The sequence below is a fragment of the Somniosus microcephalus genome, chromosome 1, assembly GCF_052327205.1.
Source record: "Somniosus microcephalus isolate GS21.2 chromosome 1, FLI_Smic_1.0, whole genome shotgun sequence".
Classification (NCBI taxonomy): domain Eukaryota; kingdom Metazoa; phylum Chordata; class Chondrichthyes; order Squaliformes; family Somniosidae; genus Somniosus; species Somniosus microcephalus.
The window spans coordinates 150,352,058-150,370,207 of NC_140987.1; the positions used below are offsets into that span (position 1 = coordinate 150,352,058).

Here is an 18,150-nt window from a genome sequence, read left to right on the forward strand (position 1 = left end):
CCGCATTGTCTGCATATTTTGTCTTTGGACCAGCAGTCCTTCTGGTCATGGTTAGGTCTGCCGCAGCGATAACATTTTGCAAATCCCCGTGTCATTTCGTGGGTGCCGTATTCCTGTGGTTTTTGTTGAATTTCTGCAGCTCCCCTGGCTGCTGCTTCATACAATATTGCCACGCTGAAAGCCTTATCTAGCGTCGGCTCTTTTTCTGCGAGTAACTTCTGCTGTGTTCCTTCACTCAGGAGTCCACAGACAAATTTGTCCCGTAGGGTATCTGCCAGTCCTGCTCCGAACTGGCAGTGCTTTGATAGCTTGCGTAGTTCCATAAGATACTCAGCATTGCTCTCATCTTTGTGCTGAGTTCTCCTGTGGAATTTAAATCTTTCTGCTATCAACAGCGGTGCAGGGTTTAAGTGCTCCTGTAGAACAGCAACAATTTCGTTAAAACTCTTCGCCTTCTGTTTGGCTGGAGTAATCAGGTCCCGCAATAGGCCGTACGTTCTAGCGCCCATTAAGTTTAACAATACCGATGCCTTTTTCCCCTCCGCTATATCGTTTGCCTCGAAATATACCTCTACTCTTTCCACATACGTGGTCCAGTCCTCTAATGTATTATCAAAAGCAGTGATACAGCCAGTCTTCGGCATCTTGCAAATCTAAAATGGCGCCTCCCGCGCTTTTCCTTCTTCCCCGCTGTTGTTAGCGCTGCTTTCCACGGTTTCCTGCGCGTTAAATATTAATTCATTTTCTTTTATTATCTTCCCGTTGTGGAGCGGACCCTCTGGGACACTTCCCTCCCTCTTCTGAGGTCCGAACGCTGCCCAGCTTCGAAACACCGGCCGCGCCCTGTATGCTCCACCCTCTCTCTCTCTCTCTCCTTGCTTCCCGACTCGCTGCCCGGCCCCGTTGCAGCCCAGGAAGGATCAGAGCACTACCTGCCACCAGCCCGATTAGCTGGGAAACCACGGACCGAGGAACCCAGCCTGGTTCTGGACAGTCTCTCCTGCAAGTTTTGAAATCGATGATTGACGGTCGACGCCTGTTTCTCGGGTTTCAATGGCCTATTTTTTTTTTTTTCTTTCTTCTGTCTCCGACCTTCAACACGTCGTCGGAGCTGCTGCTGAGTTGCAGGTAAGTTTGTTTCTAACTCGTCGCCAGTGTTAAGTCCGTGAATGATTGAGACACGGACTAGCAGGAGAGAAACAAACAGAACTTTACTGGTGAAAGGCATAAACGAATCTAACAAAACAGGCTCTCTAGCGCCTTTTATGCAGGGGTGGTCACTGCCGGTACTGCTGTCTGAGACCAGTTATTCTCTTAAAGGTACATACACAACAGTCGGGACCCCCGAATTCGGGATTTCCCCCCCCCCCCCACATGCCTGAAACCCCGCCTGACGGCTCCAGGAAAATTGACCCCATTGTCTAACGTGATCAGTAACGGAGGCTGCACCAGTTGGAAGGCACTATAAACAATGTAAAATACACAGAGGTGCTTCAACTCCATTTTCAATCCTGTCAAATATTAGAAGTGATTCAACATAAATGGAATCGAGTATTCCAGCATAGAAGTTTTAAACAGCAGTGACACACACTACATGAAATCAATACAAGCCGGATCTTGCCAGAGATACCTTGTCAGGAAAGAAAAAAACTAAATTATACAATTACACATTTAACATCTGAATCATCAGACATGCAGTCAGAATCTGTTAACTCCTTGGAACACTTAGAGATGCTGGGTTGTCTGACTTGAATACCATTAATTGGGCCAAAATGCCATATCCAAGGTTTAAATTCAATCTCATTCAAAAATGTGTGAAACTGCATTCCTTTCAAAATTATAAAAGAATTGACTAAATCTAATCTTTTCTTGTTCAGCTGCACAGAAATTATTAAGAATATATAATCAGTGATAGGACTGCACACAGTGAGGGCTAAATTGGATAGTCCCTGAAAACGCGCACGGAGATCACAATGCACGATTAACTCACATCCATTGAGTGCAATACAGGCAGCGTGACAACTTCATGCTGTCCGCACACTTTAAATAATCTCTGCATCCGGCCAGTGCTAACCGTGCTGTTCATTTGCTGAACGCATCAGCGGGGAGCCAATAACGTGAGAGGCTAGCACTAGTTAAAGCTAGCCTGCACTGCTTAAAGCTAGCTGGCACTTCTTAAAGGGGAGGTGCAATGTGGCTGGAGCAGGTGCTGGGAGTCGTGGTTGAAGAGATTCTGTCCTTGTAAAGAGTGAGGAATGACACAACAGGGGAGAGAGTGCACTCCAAGGTTTTCAGATGCTGCACTGGAGGTGGAAAGTAGGAGAGATGTCCGGTATCCGCAGCGGGGAAGGAGGCCCTTCAAACACACGCTCAAAAGGTAGTGGGAGCAGATAGTCGTGGAGGTCAATGCCAGGAGTCAAGCCCCGAGGACCTGGATGCAGTGCCACAAGAAGTTCAATGACCTCACAAAGGAGGACACAAATAACCTCCCAGAGATGTCGGGGAACATAGGGTCTAATGACAGGGAGGGACTGATAGAAATCAGTATTTGTAGGGAAATGGTGTTAGGGAAATTGACAGGATTGAGGGCCGATAAATCCCCAGGGCCTGATAATCTACATCCTAGGGTACTTAAGGAAGTGGCCCTAGAAATAGTAGATGCATTGCTGGTCATCTTCCAAAATTCGATAGACTCTGGAACAGTACCCATGGATTGGCGGGTAGCTAATGTTACCCCACTGTTCAAAAAGGGTGGTAGAGAGAAAACGGGGAATTACAGACCGGTAAGCCTGACATCGGTAGTGGGGAAAATGTAAGAGTCCATTATAAAGGACATAATAGCAGAGCACTTGGAAAAAAGTGACCGGATCGGACAAAGTCAACATGGATTTACAAAAGGTAAATCGTGCTTGACTAATCTACTGGACTTTTTTGAGTATGTAACTGGTAAAATAGATAAGGGAGAACCAGTGGATGTGGTATACTGTATTTGGATTTTCAAAAGGCTTTCGATAAGGTCCCACATAAGAGATTAGCATGTAAAATTAAGGAACATGGGATTGGGGGCAAGGTATTGACTTGGATAGAGAACTGGTTGGCAGACAGAAAGCAAAGAGTTGGAATAAACGGCTCTTTTTCCGAGTGGCAGGCAGTGACTAGTGGGGTACCACAGGGATCAGTCCTTGGACCCCAGCTATTCACAATATATATTAATGATCTGGACGAGGGAACTAGATGTAATATCTCCAAGTTTGCAGACGACACAAAGTTGGGTGGGTGTGTGTGCTGTGAGGAGGATGCCAAGAAACTCCAGTATGATTTGGACAGGTTGGGTGATTGGGCAGAAGCATGGCAGATGCAATATAACGTGGATAAATGCGAGGTCATCCACTTTGGTGTCAAAAACAGGAAGGCTGAGTATTATCTGAATGGCAATAGATTGGGAGAAGGGGAAGTGCAACGAGACCTGGGCATCCTTGTGCACCAGTCGCTGAAAGTAAGCATGCAGGTGCAGCAGGCGATTAAGAAAGCAAATGGTATGTTGGCCTTCGTAGCGAGAGGGTTTGAGCACAGGAACAAGGATGTCTTGCTGCAGTTGTACAGGGCCTTGGTGAGACCACATCTTGAGTATTGTGTGCAGTTTTGGTCGCCTTATCTGAGGAAGGATGCACTTGCCATGGAAGGAGTGCAGCGAAGATTCACCAGGCTGATACCTGGGATGGCAGGAATGACGTACGAGGAGAGATTGGGTCGATTGGGCTTGTACTCGCTGGAGTTTAGAAGAATGAGAGGGGATCTCATCAAAACTTATAAAATTCTAACAGGACTAGACAGACTAGATGCTGGAACGATGTTCCCGATGGTCGGGGAGTCCAGAACCAGGGGTCACAGTCTAAGGATAAGGGGTAAGCCATATAGGACAGAGATGAGGAGGAATTTCTTCACCCAGAGAGTGGTGAACCTGTGGAATTCTCTACCACAGAAGGCAGTAGAGGCCAATTCATTAAATATATTCAAGAAGGAGTTGGATATATTTCTTAAGGCTAAAGGGATCAAGGGATATGGAGAGAAGGCAGGAACAGGGTACTGAATTTGGATGATCAGCCATGATCTCATTGAATGGCGGAGCAGGCTCGAGGGGCCGAATGGCCTACTCCTGCTCCTATCTTCTATGTTTCTATATTTCTATGTTTCTCACACGAGTGGTCAAGGTCAGTGAATGCATCTTCAAATGCCATATCCTACCAAATGCACCACTAGCATCAGCCACTGCTCAATGCACCACACCCCCATCACTCACCTACCAACAATCTCTATCAATCAGGGCTCATAACTAACATTCATAGCTTCACCTCACCCTCACACACTTAGCAGTACTGCAAGCCTCAGACCCACATCTCACAGCTTACACACACTGTCAGCTATTCAACCATGACAGCCGCATCACCCAAGCATATTGTATGACACTCACTGACATACTTCCCTTTCTGTTGTAGGACAAGGTGGTGCACAACCGAAGGCAGCAGGAGCTAAGTGGCGGGGGACAGGCGCACCTGCATATCGTAAACCCCATGGAGGAAACGGTGCTGACCATTATTGGAACAGCCACCGCTGAGGCTGTGGCCAGCGACGGGGCTAAAACCATCGAAGATGATGGTATTCTCATACCTAATCCTCCTTCTCACATCCCACTTCCCCCTCATCCCACAATCTCTTCTGATTTATAACTGCAGATGGTGTAAGCTTGCACCACTTAATTTACCCCCCTCCCCTCACCTTATCCTTGTGCCTTTCTTCTTTCAGATACCCAAGAAGTGCAACCTGGCCAGGCAATGGTGGAAGAGCACAAAGATAGTAAAGATGAAGACACACCGTCACTCAATTTTGCACTCACAGCCACCAGCTCAGATACTGACACTGCGCATAATTTAGAGAATAGCTTAGAGGCGGGATCTGCACATGGTGAGACACTGGGCACGAGTGACCTGCAGCCAGGGCACGGGAAAAGGGTAGCTCAGGTGCCAGCTTGGCGGAGGGCAAGGTCACACACAAGTTCTGCTGCAGAGGACTTAAATGAGGACTTCGATGTGGCAGGCTACAAAAGAAAGCTGATGGTTATGCACACTGAAATGCTGGGTGCATTGGCAGGCCTGCCAGAAAGCCTGAGTGCAATGTCAAGGAACATGGAGGAGTCCGGCACCAACTTGGTACAAGGTTTTGTGCAGAGCTTGAAGCCTATCCTTTCCAGCATGGAAGCTGACCCACCATGGCTGTGGATTACTGTGTTGAAAGGGGCTTGCAGTGAGTCACAGCAGTCCAGCAATCTGTCCTCCAACAGATTACTAGGATTGCTGAGGTCCCACCCCGGGGGAGTGGCAGTGGTTTCATGGAGCACGAATCTGCTGTTCTCTCTCAGGATGACAGCATTCGCCCTCCCACCACTGTCACTCGGCCAGTGCCCATGCTATTGCCTGTCAGCCAGCCAACCCAGACTGATGCCACCCATGCAGAGGTGGTGCAGACTGTAGCCGGGTCTTCTAGTCCCAGAGCTGCTCGAGGTCATCCTGTTAGGCCATCTGCAGTGTTCCTCCACAGAAAATCAGCAGCCTTCGACCAGCCATGCTGTAGCCACTGAGGTAGCACTGCGTAGGAGCACCAGGACAGACAAAGGCACACGGAAGACAGATACTAAGGGAATGCACAAGAGTGATTAGTTGATGTTTGTGTGCAATATGGCATGATTTGATTTATAAATTTGGTTTGGAATGTTTATTTTGTGGTGGCTTATATTTTTGCATTGTGGCTGTGATGGTTAGTGACAGAGGGAAGGTAAGGTTGGGACTGTTGGTGAATGGGGAATTGGGATTGCGGATATTGGTATCGCACATGAATTAGTTCTTCACGAACAGCCTGGGCAGAAGGGGGCTGTCTAGGTTGCAGCCTCCCTTCGTCTTCTTCCTCATGCTCCTGCTCCACAGCTGTTTGTTGTACAGCTGGTGGCAAGGGCTGTCCCCTCATGATGGCGAGGTTGTGCAGCATGAAGCAGACCACCACAAATCTTGACACCCGTTCTGCCGAGTACTGTAGGGCTCCTCCAGAGTGGTCCAGGCAGCAGAAGCATTGTTTCAGCATGCCAATGGTCTGCTCTATCACATTTAGTGCGGCAGCATGGCTCTCATTGTATGCACGCTGCGCACGTGTGCGTGGGTTGCACACCGGAGTCATGAACCATGTCATCAGTGGATAGCCCTCGTCATCCAGCAGCCACCCTTGGTTTGCCATAATGGCTGAAAAGCAGCTGGCACAGCGGACTGCCGCAGAATGAAGACATCATGACAGCTGCCAGGATACCGGGCATTGACCCGTGTGATTCGCTGCCTATGGTCGCACACCAGCTGGAGGTTGAGGAAGTGGCATCCCTTTTGGTATAGGGTAGAGTTGACATGCGCTGCCTGCAAATCAATGTGCGTGCAGTCAATGGCACCCTGCACCATGAGGAAGCCTGCAATCCTCGCGAAGCCACGTGCTCGCTCCAACTGTTTGTCTCTGGCAAGAGAGAATGAAATGTAGTTAGCTCTCTTTGAATAGATAGCCTTACGCAACAGTGGATGGCCAAGTGTGAGATGTTGTAAATATCTCCAGCTCCAGCCTGGAAGGAGCCAGATGCATAAAAGTCACCTTCACAGCCATTGGCAACGCGGTCCTTGCCTTGCTCTGAGGTTGCTGTTGTGGCTGCAGCAGGTGGCAGATTTTATTGAGGACGTCCTTACTGAAGCGTAGATGTCTCAAATATTGTTCCTCACCGAGGTTCAGGTAGGAGAATTGCTCTTTGAACACCCTGGGCAGATACGGCCTCCTGCTGAGAGCTCTTTATCCCCTCCTCCTCCCTCTTCCAGCAGCTTGTCCTGCTCTGCGTGGCCTCTGTTCATTCTCCAAGTCATGTTGTATTCCAAGGGGAATTCCTACTAGTGCACCCATATCTTGGAGCAACTGCTTTGTGCAGAAGCCTGAAGTCAGCAAAAATTCCTTCAGCACCTGCCACGCCACTCCCTGCAGACATTTGCAACTTGAAAGCACCAAACACTTGGGCGCGATTTTCCCAATGGAGGCGGGTTTTGGTTTGGGTGGGTTCCAAACCCGCCTCCACTGAGAGGTGGAAAAATTTGCAATTTTCCCCTAATTGGCCAGTTGATTTCAGAGGTATGGGTTCCCCTGGGCCAATTAGTCTTTTGGGACTGAAACTCGCCTCTGCTGACGTCACTTATCCAACTTCATTTAAGGGCTGCTTGCTGCCTTGGCTCATTCCACTGGTTTTTGGTCGATGCTGCACCACCTCCAAGCTGTTATCTCCTTGAAGAATGGCCAGCTCCAAGGCAAGGGCCTCCCCGAAGTTCTCGGATGAGGCACTGCGTATGCTGGTTGAGGGGGCGAAAGCTAGCAGGGAGGTGCTCTTCCCCTCATCTGGGAGGAAGAGGCCTCCCAAAGAAACCAAGGCTCTGTGGGTCCAGCTGGAAAGGGATATAACCTCCAAATCTGTGTGCAGATTGGGTGATTGTTTTTGTTTATTGATGAAATGCCATCCCTGTGGGAATGTATTAAGATTAGGTGATGGCAAGCTGTTGGCGTGATGGCATCTGTTATTTTGGCTTAGGCAGCTCCACATTGCGGGCTCTGCGATACTTGCATGGTCAGGTTGGTGGTCAGACTGAAAGGAGGCCAGAGAGTCATGTCCATTGTCTATCATGTGTTAAGAAGGAGCCAAGCACATGTGCCACTTTGGGCAACCTATGCAAATCTGGCCAGGATGAGTGCATTCCTTGCACAACGTGCTTCCATGCGTTGGCATCTTCTGCCCTGTGCAGTATCAGGTGGGTGAGCAGGAGGCTGGGGCTCCTGCTGCTGTTGCTGTTGAGCTGCCTGGTTCTGCTGCTGCTGTGACTGCTCCTCATCCGAATCTGAGCTCCATGGTGAAAGGAAATAAATGGTTCCCATGCTGCTGGCAGATACCTCCGTTGGGGAAGCACTCAGTCCAAGCGGGGAGAGGGCCTTCCAAGGAGGTCCCACAGTTGAGAGGTAGAAGCTGCAGCACTTCCGACTTCGGTAGGCCTGCTAAAAGTGCTGAAAGACCTATGGAACAAAAGTTCTGTCATCTGCAACTGCTCCCTGATGAAAGCTCCGTTTTAATGGTGGAGCTGCAGCTGTGAGGAGGCCACCCACTTGTCAACCCGCCAGGATTAGCTGGCGTGGTTTAGGAGGGTCGCACAACACGCGGAAAATGTGGTAAAATAACGAAGGCCTGTCAAGATAGGATTATAGAGGCGCTTAATTACTATTTAAGGGTCTTAACTACCTCACCCGACTGATTGAGGTGGGACAGAATCGCACCCATTTTGCCGGAGGCGGGTTGGAGGTGGGTTCCGAACCTGCCCTCAGTTTTTGCCATTTTACCAACCATCCCGCCTCCAAACCCGCCTCCTCGGGGCTGGGAAAATCGCCCCCTTGTAGAATCGTAGCAACAGCCAGAAGCAATCAACCAGCAACTAACCTGTAAGTGGTTGACGATCCCTTTAAATAGCGCTGGTGATCTGCCTGCTCTGCATACTTCCGCCGGACATTCACTGCACGCACGCTAACGCCCTCACCAATATCGTGTCTGCTGCGATTCACCCCACAAGTGTGCGCGCATGCCGCAGACACCATTTTGGAGCTCTAAGGGCACTCGTAGCAACCAAAAAACAGGCGCTAATGATCCCAATTTCACATCCAGTGAACAATAAGAAGAGAAATACAAAAAGCAATACGTAAACTATAGCATATATCCTCTGGCCTGCCTAAATCTTAATCTCTACTAAAAATAGTTACTCTGTTGGAAACATCAATGGCCCTAAACAGAACGGTAAGCATGACTTGGGTCAGTTCTAATGAATTGAAGCCAATCATAATATTATTACAGGCATTGCAAAAGGTTATTACATATGACATATCAGGCTGTTACAGGTGACTAAGTGTTATTGGAGGCAGAGGCTTATTTATAGTCGCTGTCCCCCCTCCCCAATGTGATACTGCTGTAAAACAGCATCGTTCAAACTGTTACTTTCAAACAGGGTACATAAAATTTGACACAATACTGCCAATTCTTAAATATAGGCTATTAACATAAAATCAGCTTTCGGATTACCCTTAGGACTTATTCTATTCAGTATGAATTTTGTGACAGTGGATCAGATATGGTTTTAACTCTGAAGTGAAAATATTAGTGTTAATGCTATTGGGTTGCACACTCTGAAGGAATTAAAGCACACTATCTCGTCCTGTTACAATGTCAAAAGAACAATAGTGTAAACTCTCTAAGACTCAATGCACAGTTTGGATATTGACAATGGTTGCAAACAAGATCACCCTAGCTTTACCAGATCTTCTTCATCTAGTGCCTCCAAGTCTTGCACTGATTACCTTCAATTAGCAAATGATTTCTCTCAGTACCTTGAATGGACTGCTTTAGTTTTGCTTTACATGTAAACGTTAACATGGCTTTTGTGTTCAGTTTGGTCACAGATCCTGGTCTTCACTATTCAACTATAGAATTTGTTTTACTTTTTATGTATAGAGTTGCATAAAATGTACTCGTTTTATCAAATCATGTTACAATACAGCATAAATACTATGGCCCAGAATTTCCTGGAGATTTGCCCCCATTGTAATGATACTTCTATGTCACTAAAGTCCCAGGAAACTATAGGGCGTGGCATGAATCAGTCAATCATGAAAGAAAGACTTATGAAATAATACTGAGCGGCCTGCGGGTGGCGCTGTCCAGGGAGAGTATAAACACTCGGGCACGGGCCCAGCTTGCACAGGACATTCTTAACAGGAACTAGTGAAGGACACAACTAGACCTCCATGTTGTAAAACAGTTGATTAAAGCTTTGTTTAAGGCTTAGACCAAGTGCCTAGTAGTTTTCTTGCGTCAATTTAATCAACTGAAACTATGCTCCCTGACACGTTGCATTCCATCAGGTCTCTCCTTTCCACATCCACCGGTTACTCCTCACGAATGATTCTTCGGGTTCCAGCGTCGCTCCACTCATGGGACGTCCCTACCATCATGGTTGGCAGCTCCTGGCCCCATGCTGCTCCGAAGATTCGTCCGATCCTCCAAGAGTGATCCCCTCATCGAAGAAGTGGAACTAATGGATGTCAATCCTGTAGTGTATGTGCTTTAAGTCAGAACTACTTTTTACAGCTCCTGTATACTGTAGTACCGGCAGTGACCACACCGGTATATAAGCTGTGCGCATGCCTCTGTACCCCAGTCTAGAGATTACCCTCCTCCAGTAAAGACCTGTTATTTGTTTATGTACAGCATCCGTGTAATTATTTATCCACTGAACCACGGATCTAACAGTGGCGACGAGTGTCGATGCGAATCTACCTGCAACATAAAACAAAAAAAAAAATAGTCGAGTCCAGGAACACGGGCGTCGACCACGAGCAACCGCCCAGCAGTCAGGCAGAGATCCAACTTCGCTGGGGAGGCTGTGGAGAGCCGGGCTTGGTTCCCCAGCCACAACGAGCAGTAAGAGATCAACGACAGGTCCAGAGCAGACCCTTCCTGAGCAGCAGCGGCTGGAGCCGACCGACGGCAGAGAGAGAGAGCCAAGCAGTGTCGACGGGGTAAGAAAGAGGGTGAAGAGAGCAGGGCGCAGCCGGGGGTTGATCACCGAGCGGCGTCGAGGAAAAATACTGCAAACCGGAGAGAGGGTAAGAAACAGTCGGGTTCTAGACTGAGCGGCGTCGACAAATATCAAGAGAAGAACGCGCAGAGCACAGCCAGGGATCACGGGCTGATCAGGGTCCGCGGAGCGAAGCAAGGGGAGACGCCATTGAGCTGCGGAGAAGCAGGGAGAGCGCGGGAGATGCCATTGAGCCGCGGAGAAGCAGGGAGAGCACGGGAGGCGCCATTGAGCTGCGGAGAAGAAGGAAGAGCGCGGGAGATGCCATTTTGCGAAGCCGCAGCGGAGAAGACGGGCGAGCGCGGGAAGGAAGGAAAGCGTGGGAGACGCCATTTTGTGCCAGCGGAGAAGAAGGGGAAGCGCGGGAGGCGCCATTGGTGATAGTTAACGCACAACCAAGGATGCCGAAGAGTGGCAGTATCTCTACGTTCGACAATGAAGTCGAAGATTGGGCGACATATGTGGAATGTATTGAGGTGTACTGCAGGGTGAATGAAGTGCCAGATGCTAATAAAGCACTGGTTCTGTTAAATTCCATGGGTGCAAAAACTTATGGGTTACTGCGAAATCTAATAACCCCAGAGAAGCCGGTAAACAAGAATTTTGAAAGCATAGTAGAAATCCTACAGGACCACTTAAACCCCACACCGCTGCTGATAGCAGAACGATTTAAGTTACATAAAAGGAACCAACACAAAGACGAAAGCAATGCTGAGTACCAAACGGAACTGCGCAAGCTATCGAAATACTGCCAGTTTGGAGCGGGACTAACAGACACGTTAAGGGACAAGTTTGTGTGTGGGCTACAAAGTGAAGGAACCCAGAAACGGCTTCTATCAGAAAAGGACCTTACGCTGGACAAAGCTTTCAGTATGGCAGTACCACACGAAGCAGCCGCAAGGGGTGCTGCAGAGATACAACGGAGACCGCAAGAATATGGCACCAACGAAATGACCTATGGAACAGAGAAGTGCTATCGCTGTGGCAGAACAACACATGACCAGAAAGATTGTTGGTTCAAGGACCAAGTGTGCAGACAGTGTGGGAAAGTAGAACACATAGCAAGAGTCTGCAGGTCTGGGAAGAAAACCAACAGTAAGAAATCTCCACAGGAGAAGTACAAAAAGGATGACGACGTCACACCTGGACGACTGTCAAAAATGCTAACTGACACAAAAGAAGTGTTCCAGGAGGGACTAGGAACACTAAAAGGAATAACAGCAACAATTAAAATAGAGGATAATGCAAGCCCAAAGTTTCTGAAGGCCAGACCAGTGCCTTATGCGATCAGACCAGCGGTTGAAGCAGAGCTGGAAGGGTTGGAACGTTCAGTAGTACTGTCCAAAGTGGACTGGAGCGAGTGGGCTACACCAATCGTTCCTGTAATGAAGAGGTCGTTGAGTAATACGCCTGGGGAACCAAAGAAGGTCCGCATCTGTGGGGATTTTAAGGTGACAGTGAACCCAGTCCTTCACACGGTGCAATATCCGCTTCCACGAATTGAGGATATTTTCGCCTCGCTATCTGGTGGTAAACGCTTCACCAAAATTGACCTAGCCCAGGCGTACTTGCAAATGGAGGTGGAAGAAGCTTCGAAACATTACCTTACGATCAACACCCATAAAGGTCTCTATCAATACAACTGGCTGGTGTTTGGAGTAGCCTCGGCTCCAGCTATCTGGCAAAGGGCGATGGATCAGGTCCTGCAAGGGATTCCAGGGACCCAGTGTTATTTGGACGACATCTTGGTCACGGGCGAAAATGACGGTGATCACCTCGCTAACTTGGAGAAGGTGCTCGCCAGATTAAAGGAATATGGGCTACGAGCTAATCGCCACAAGTGCGAGTTTTTCCAGAAACAGATCTCGTATTGCGGCCACGTCATCGATGAAGAGGGGTTAGATAAGTCCCCTGACAAGATTGAGGCAATAGTCAAGGCTCCAGCACCGGAAAATGTGTCACAACTGAGGTCGTTCCTCGGGCTGGTAAACTATTACCACAAGTTCTTACCACATTTGTCTACGGTATTACACCCGCTGAACACCCTACTGCAAACAGGGGTACCATGGAAGTGGGATGAAGAACGTAGACGAGCTTTCCAGAAGTGTAAAGAATTGATCACATCAAAAGAGGTGTTGGCCCATTTCAACCCAGCACTACCAATTCGTTTGGCATGTGATGCATCACCCTACGGCATTGGAGCGGTGCTGTCGCACAAATTCCCAGACGGGTTGGAGAGGCCAGTAGCCTTTGCGTCTCGGTCACTAACCTCAGCCGAGCGCAACCACGCCCAGATTGACAGGGAGGCCCTCAGCCTAGTATGAGGAGTAAAAAAATTCAACCACTATCTGCATGGACAGAAGTTCACCTTGCTGACTGACCACCAACCACTTGTCTCCATCTTTAATCCTAAGAAGGGCGTGCCAGTAATGACTGCACAGCGGTTACAAAGATGGTCCCTGTTTCTAGGGGCGAATCAATATGAAATAGAATATAAAGGCACGAGACAACATGGGAACGCTGATGGGCTATCGCACCTGCCACTGCCTACTGTGGAGGAAGCACCAGCAGTGGACCCTATCGAGATATTTTATTCGTCGATAATTGAACGATTGCCAGTAACAAACGCGGATATAGAGAAGGAGACCCGCAATGATCCGACGCTGTCACGGGTATATGAATTGACGGTGAGGGGATGGCCAACACATGGCGACTCACTATTGCCAGCATTCTCATCCAGAATTAGGTAGCAGTGGGGAAATTAAAAACCAGAGCGTGTCAGGAAGGGGCACTAAGAATATCCCAACACTGGACAAACAGGGGGCTAGAGGGGGGGAGGAGCTAAACACAATCAAAATCACTAAGGAAGTGGTACTCGGTAAAATAATGGGACTCAAGGCGGATAAATCACCTGGACCTGAGGGCTTACATCCTAGGGTCTTGAGGGAAGTGGCGGCAGGGATTGTGGATGCATTGGTAATAATTTTCCAAAACTCCCTGGAATCAGCAAAGGTCCCGGCAGACTGGAAAACTGCTAATGTAACGCCCTTATTTAAAAAGGGCAGTAGACAGAAGGCTGGAAACTATGAACCGGTTAGCCTAACATCTGTGGTAGGTAAAATATTGGAGTCCATTATTAAGGAGACAGTAACAGGACATTTGGATGATCATAATTTAATAGGACAAAGTCAGCATGGTTTTATGAAGGGGAAGTCATGTTTGACAAATTTGCTGGAGTTCTTTGAGGAAGTAACATATAGGGTGGATAAAGGGGAACCAGTGGACGTAGTGCATTTAGACTTCCAAAAGGCATTTGACAAGGTGCCACACAAAAGATTATTGCTTAAGATAAAAAATCACAGGATTGGGGGTAATATTCTGGCATGGATAGAGGATTGGCTATCTAACAGAAAGCAGAGAGTTGGGATAAATGGTTCATTCTCGGACTGGCAATCAGTAACTAGTGGTGTTCCACAGGGGTCAGTGCTGGGTCCCCAACTCTTTACAATCTATATTAACGATTTGGAGGAGGGGACCGAGTGTAACATATCAAAGTTTGCAGATGATACTAAGATGGGAGGGAAAGTAATGAGTGAGGAGGACATAAAAAACCTGCAAGGGGACATAGACAGGCTAAGTAAGTGGGCAGAGATTTGGCAGATGGAATATAATACTGGAAAGTGTGAGGTTATGCACTTTGGCAGGAAAAATCATAGAGCAAGTTATTATCTTAATGGCAAGAAACTGGAAAGTACTGAAGTACAAAGGGATCTGGGGGTCCTGGTGCACAAAACTCAAAAGGTTAGTATGCAGGTGCAGCAAGTGATTAAGAAGGCCAATGGAATGTTGGCTTTCATTGCCAGGGGGATAGAATATAAAAATAGGGAGGTATTGCTTCAGTAGTACAAGGTATTGGTGAGACCGCACCTGGAATACTGCATACAGTTTTGGTGTCCATACTTAAGAAAAGACATACTTGCTCTCGAGTCAGTACAAAGAAGGTTCACTCGGTTAATCCCGGGGATGAGGGGATGGACATATGAGGAGAGGTTGAGTAGATTGGGACTCTACTCATTGGAGTTCAGAAGAATGAGAGGCGATCTTGTTGAAACATATAAGATTGTGAAGGGGTTGGATCGGGTGGATGCGGGGAGGATGTTCCCGATGATGGGTGAAACTAGAACTAGGGGGCATAGTCTTAGAATAAGGGGCTGCTCTTTCAAAACTGAGATGAGGAGGAACTACTTCACTCAGAGGGTGGTACGTCCGTGGAATATGCTGCCCCAAAAAGCTGTAGAAGCTACATCATTACATAAATTTAAAACAGAAATAGACAGTTTCCTAGAAGTAAAGGGAATTAAGGGTTATGGGGAACGGGCAGGAATTTGGACATGAGTCTAGGTTCGGATCGGTCATGGCCCTGTGGGTAGCGGAGCGGGCCAAGGGGCCATGTAGCCTGATCCTGCTCCTATTTCATGTGTCTAATTCTGTTAGATTCAGGAGATGGTTCAGTGATAGTAGATTGGCGGTTAGGATCAGATCAGCCATGATCTTATTGAATGGCGGAGCAGGCTCGAGGGGCCGATTGGCCTACTCCTGCTCCTATTTCTTATGTTCTTATGTTCTTATGTATGGAGTAAAAGGTAAAGTAATAAAAAGGGCAAAAGCAGGAACTAAGTGTCACAAAACATATTTGAAAGTTCTCTATCTGAATGCACGTAGCATTCGTAACAAAATAGACGAGTTAATAGCACAAATCACTACATATGGGTATGATCTTGTGGCCATTACAGAAACATGGCTGCAGGGTGACTGCCTGGGAATTAAACATACCAGGTTATTTAACGATCAGGAAGGACAGGCAGGAAGGAAGGGGAGGTGGAGTGGCTATGTTAATAAAGGAAGGAATCACTGTAATACAGAGAAATGATATTGGGTCAAAAGATCAGGATAATGAAACAGTTTGGGTAGAGGTAAGGAATAATAAGGGGAAAAAAACACTAGTGGGCGTGGTCTGTAGGCCTCCGAACAGTTGCAACTCTGTTGGACGGAGTATCAATCAGGAAATAGTTGAGGCTTGTAATAAGGGAGCATCTATAATTATGGGGGATTTTAACTATCATATTAATTGGACAAATCAAATTGGGCAGGGCTGCCTTGAGGATGAGTTCATTGAGTGTATTAGGGATGGGTTTCTTGAGCAGTATGTAACTGAACCGACCAGGGGGCAAGCAACCTTAGATCTGGTCCTGTGTAACGAGACAGGATTAATTAAAAATGTCCTAGTAAAGGATCCCCTTGGAATGAGTGACCATAATATTGGTTGAATTCCATATTCAATTAGAGGGTGAGAAGGTTGGATCTCAAACAAGCGTGCTAAGCTTGAATAAAGGAGACTATGAAGGTGTGAGAGCGGAATTGTGTAGAGTGGATTGGGAAAATAGATTAAAGGGTAAGACGATACATGATCAGTGGTGTACATTTAAGGAGTTATTTTACAACTTCCAAAAAATATATATTCCACTGAGAAGAAAAGGGTGTAAAAGAAAAGACAGCCATCCATGGCTAAGTAAAGAAATTAAGGATAGTATTCGACTAAAAACAAGGGCATATAAGGTAGCCAAATCTAGTGGGAGGACAGAGGATTGGGAAAACTTCAAAAGACAGCAAAAAGTAACAAAAAGATTGATTAAGAAAGGGAAGACAGATTATGAAAGTAAATTAGCAAAAAATATAAAAACAGATAGTAAGAGTTTTTATAGTTATATAAAAAGAAAAAGGGTGGCTGAAGTAAATGTTGGTCCCTTAGAGGATGAGACCGGGAAATTAATGGTGGGAAATATGGAGATGGCAAAAAAACTGAATGAATATTTTGTATCAATCTTTACAGTAGAAGACACTAAGAATATCCCAACACTGGACAAACAGGGGCTATAGGGGGGGAGGAGCTAAACACGATCAAAATCACTAAGGAAGTGGTACTCGGTAAAATAATGGGACTCAAGGCGAATAAATCACCTGGAACTGATGGCTTACATCCTAGGGTCTTGAGGGAAGTGGCGGTAGGGATTGTGGATGCATTGATAATAATTTTCCAAAACTCCCTGGACTCAGCAAAGGTCCCGGCAGACTGGAAAACTGCTAATGTAACGCCCTTATTTAAAAAGGGCAGTAGACAGAAGCTGGAAACTATAGACCGGTTAGCCTAACATCTGTGGTAGGTAAAATTTTGGAGTCCATTATTAAGGAGACAGTAACAGGACATTTGGATAATCATAATTTAATAGGACAAAGTCAGCATGGTTTTATGAAGGGGAAGTCATGTTTGACAAATTTGCTGGAGTTCTTTGAGGAAGTGACATATAGGGTGGATAAAGGGGAACCAGTGGACGTAGTGTATTTAGACTTCCAAAAGGCATCTGACAAGGTGCCACACAAAAGATTATTGCTTAAGATAAAAAATCACAGGATTGGGGGTAATATTCTGGCATGGATAGAGGATTGGCTATCTAACAGAAGGCAGAGAGTTGGGATAAATGGTTCATTCTCGGACTGGCAATCAGTAACTAGTGGTGTTCCACAGGGGTCAGTGCTGGGTCCCCAACTCTTTACAATCTATATTAGCGATTTGGAGAAGGGGACCGAGTGTAACATATCAAAGTTTGCAGATGATATTAAGATGGGAGGGAAAGTAGTGAGTGAGGAGGACATAAAAAACCTGCAAGGGGACATAGACAGGCTAAGTAAGTGGGCAGAGATTTGGCAGATGGAATACAATGCTGGAAAGTGTGAGGTTATGCACTTTGGCAGGAAAAAGCGTAGAGCAAGTTATTATCTTAATGGCAAGAAACTGGAAAGTACTGAAGTACAAAGGGATCTGGGGGTCCTGGTGCACGAAACTCAAAAGGTTAGTATGCAGGTGCAGCAAGTGATTAAGAAGGCCAATGGAATGTTGGCTTTCATTGCTAGGGGGATAGAATATAAAAATAGGGAGGTATTGCTTCAGTTGTACAAGGTATTGGTGAGACCGCACCTGGAATACTGCGTACAGTTTTGGTGTCCATACTTAAGAAAGGACATACTTGCTCTCGAGTCAGTACAAAGAAGGTTCACTCGGTTAATCCCGGGGATGAGGGGATGGACATATGAGGAGAGGTTGAGTAGATTGGGACTCTACTCATTGGAGTTCAGAAGAAAGAGAGGCGATCTTATTGAAACATATAAGATTGTGAAGGGGTTGGATCGGGTGGATGCGGGGAGGATGTTACCGATGATGGGTGAAACTAGAACTAGGGGGCATAGTCTTAGAATAAGGGGCTGCTCTTTCAAAACTGAGATGAGGAGGAACTACTTCACTCAGAGCGTGGTAGGTCCATGGAATATGCTGCCCCAAAAAGCTGTAGAAGCTACATCATTA

At 46.9% G+C, this 18,150-nt stretch overlaps 1 protein-coding gene across 1 annotated transcript in view; it reads right to left on the reverse strand.

The window, feature by feature from the left end:
• Positions 1 to 18,150, reverse strand: part of prdm6 (PR domain containing 6) — a 336,457-nt gene that overhangs the window by 88,159 nt on the left and 230,148 nt on the right. The gene's annotated exons all lie outside the window — the stretch shown is intronic.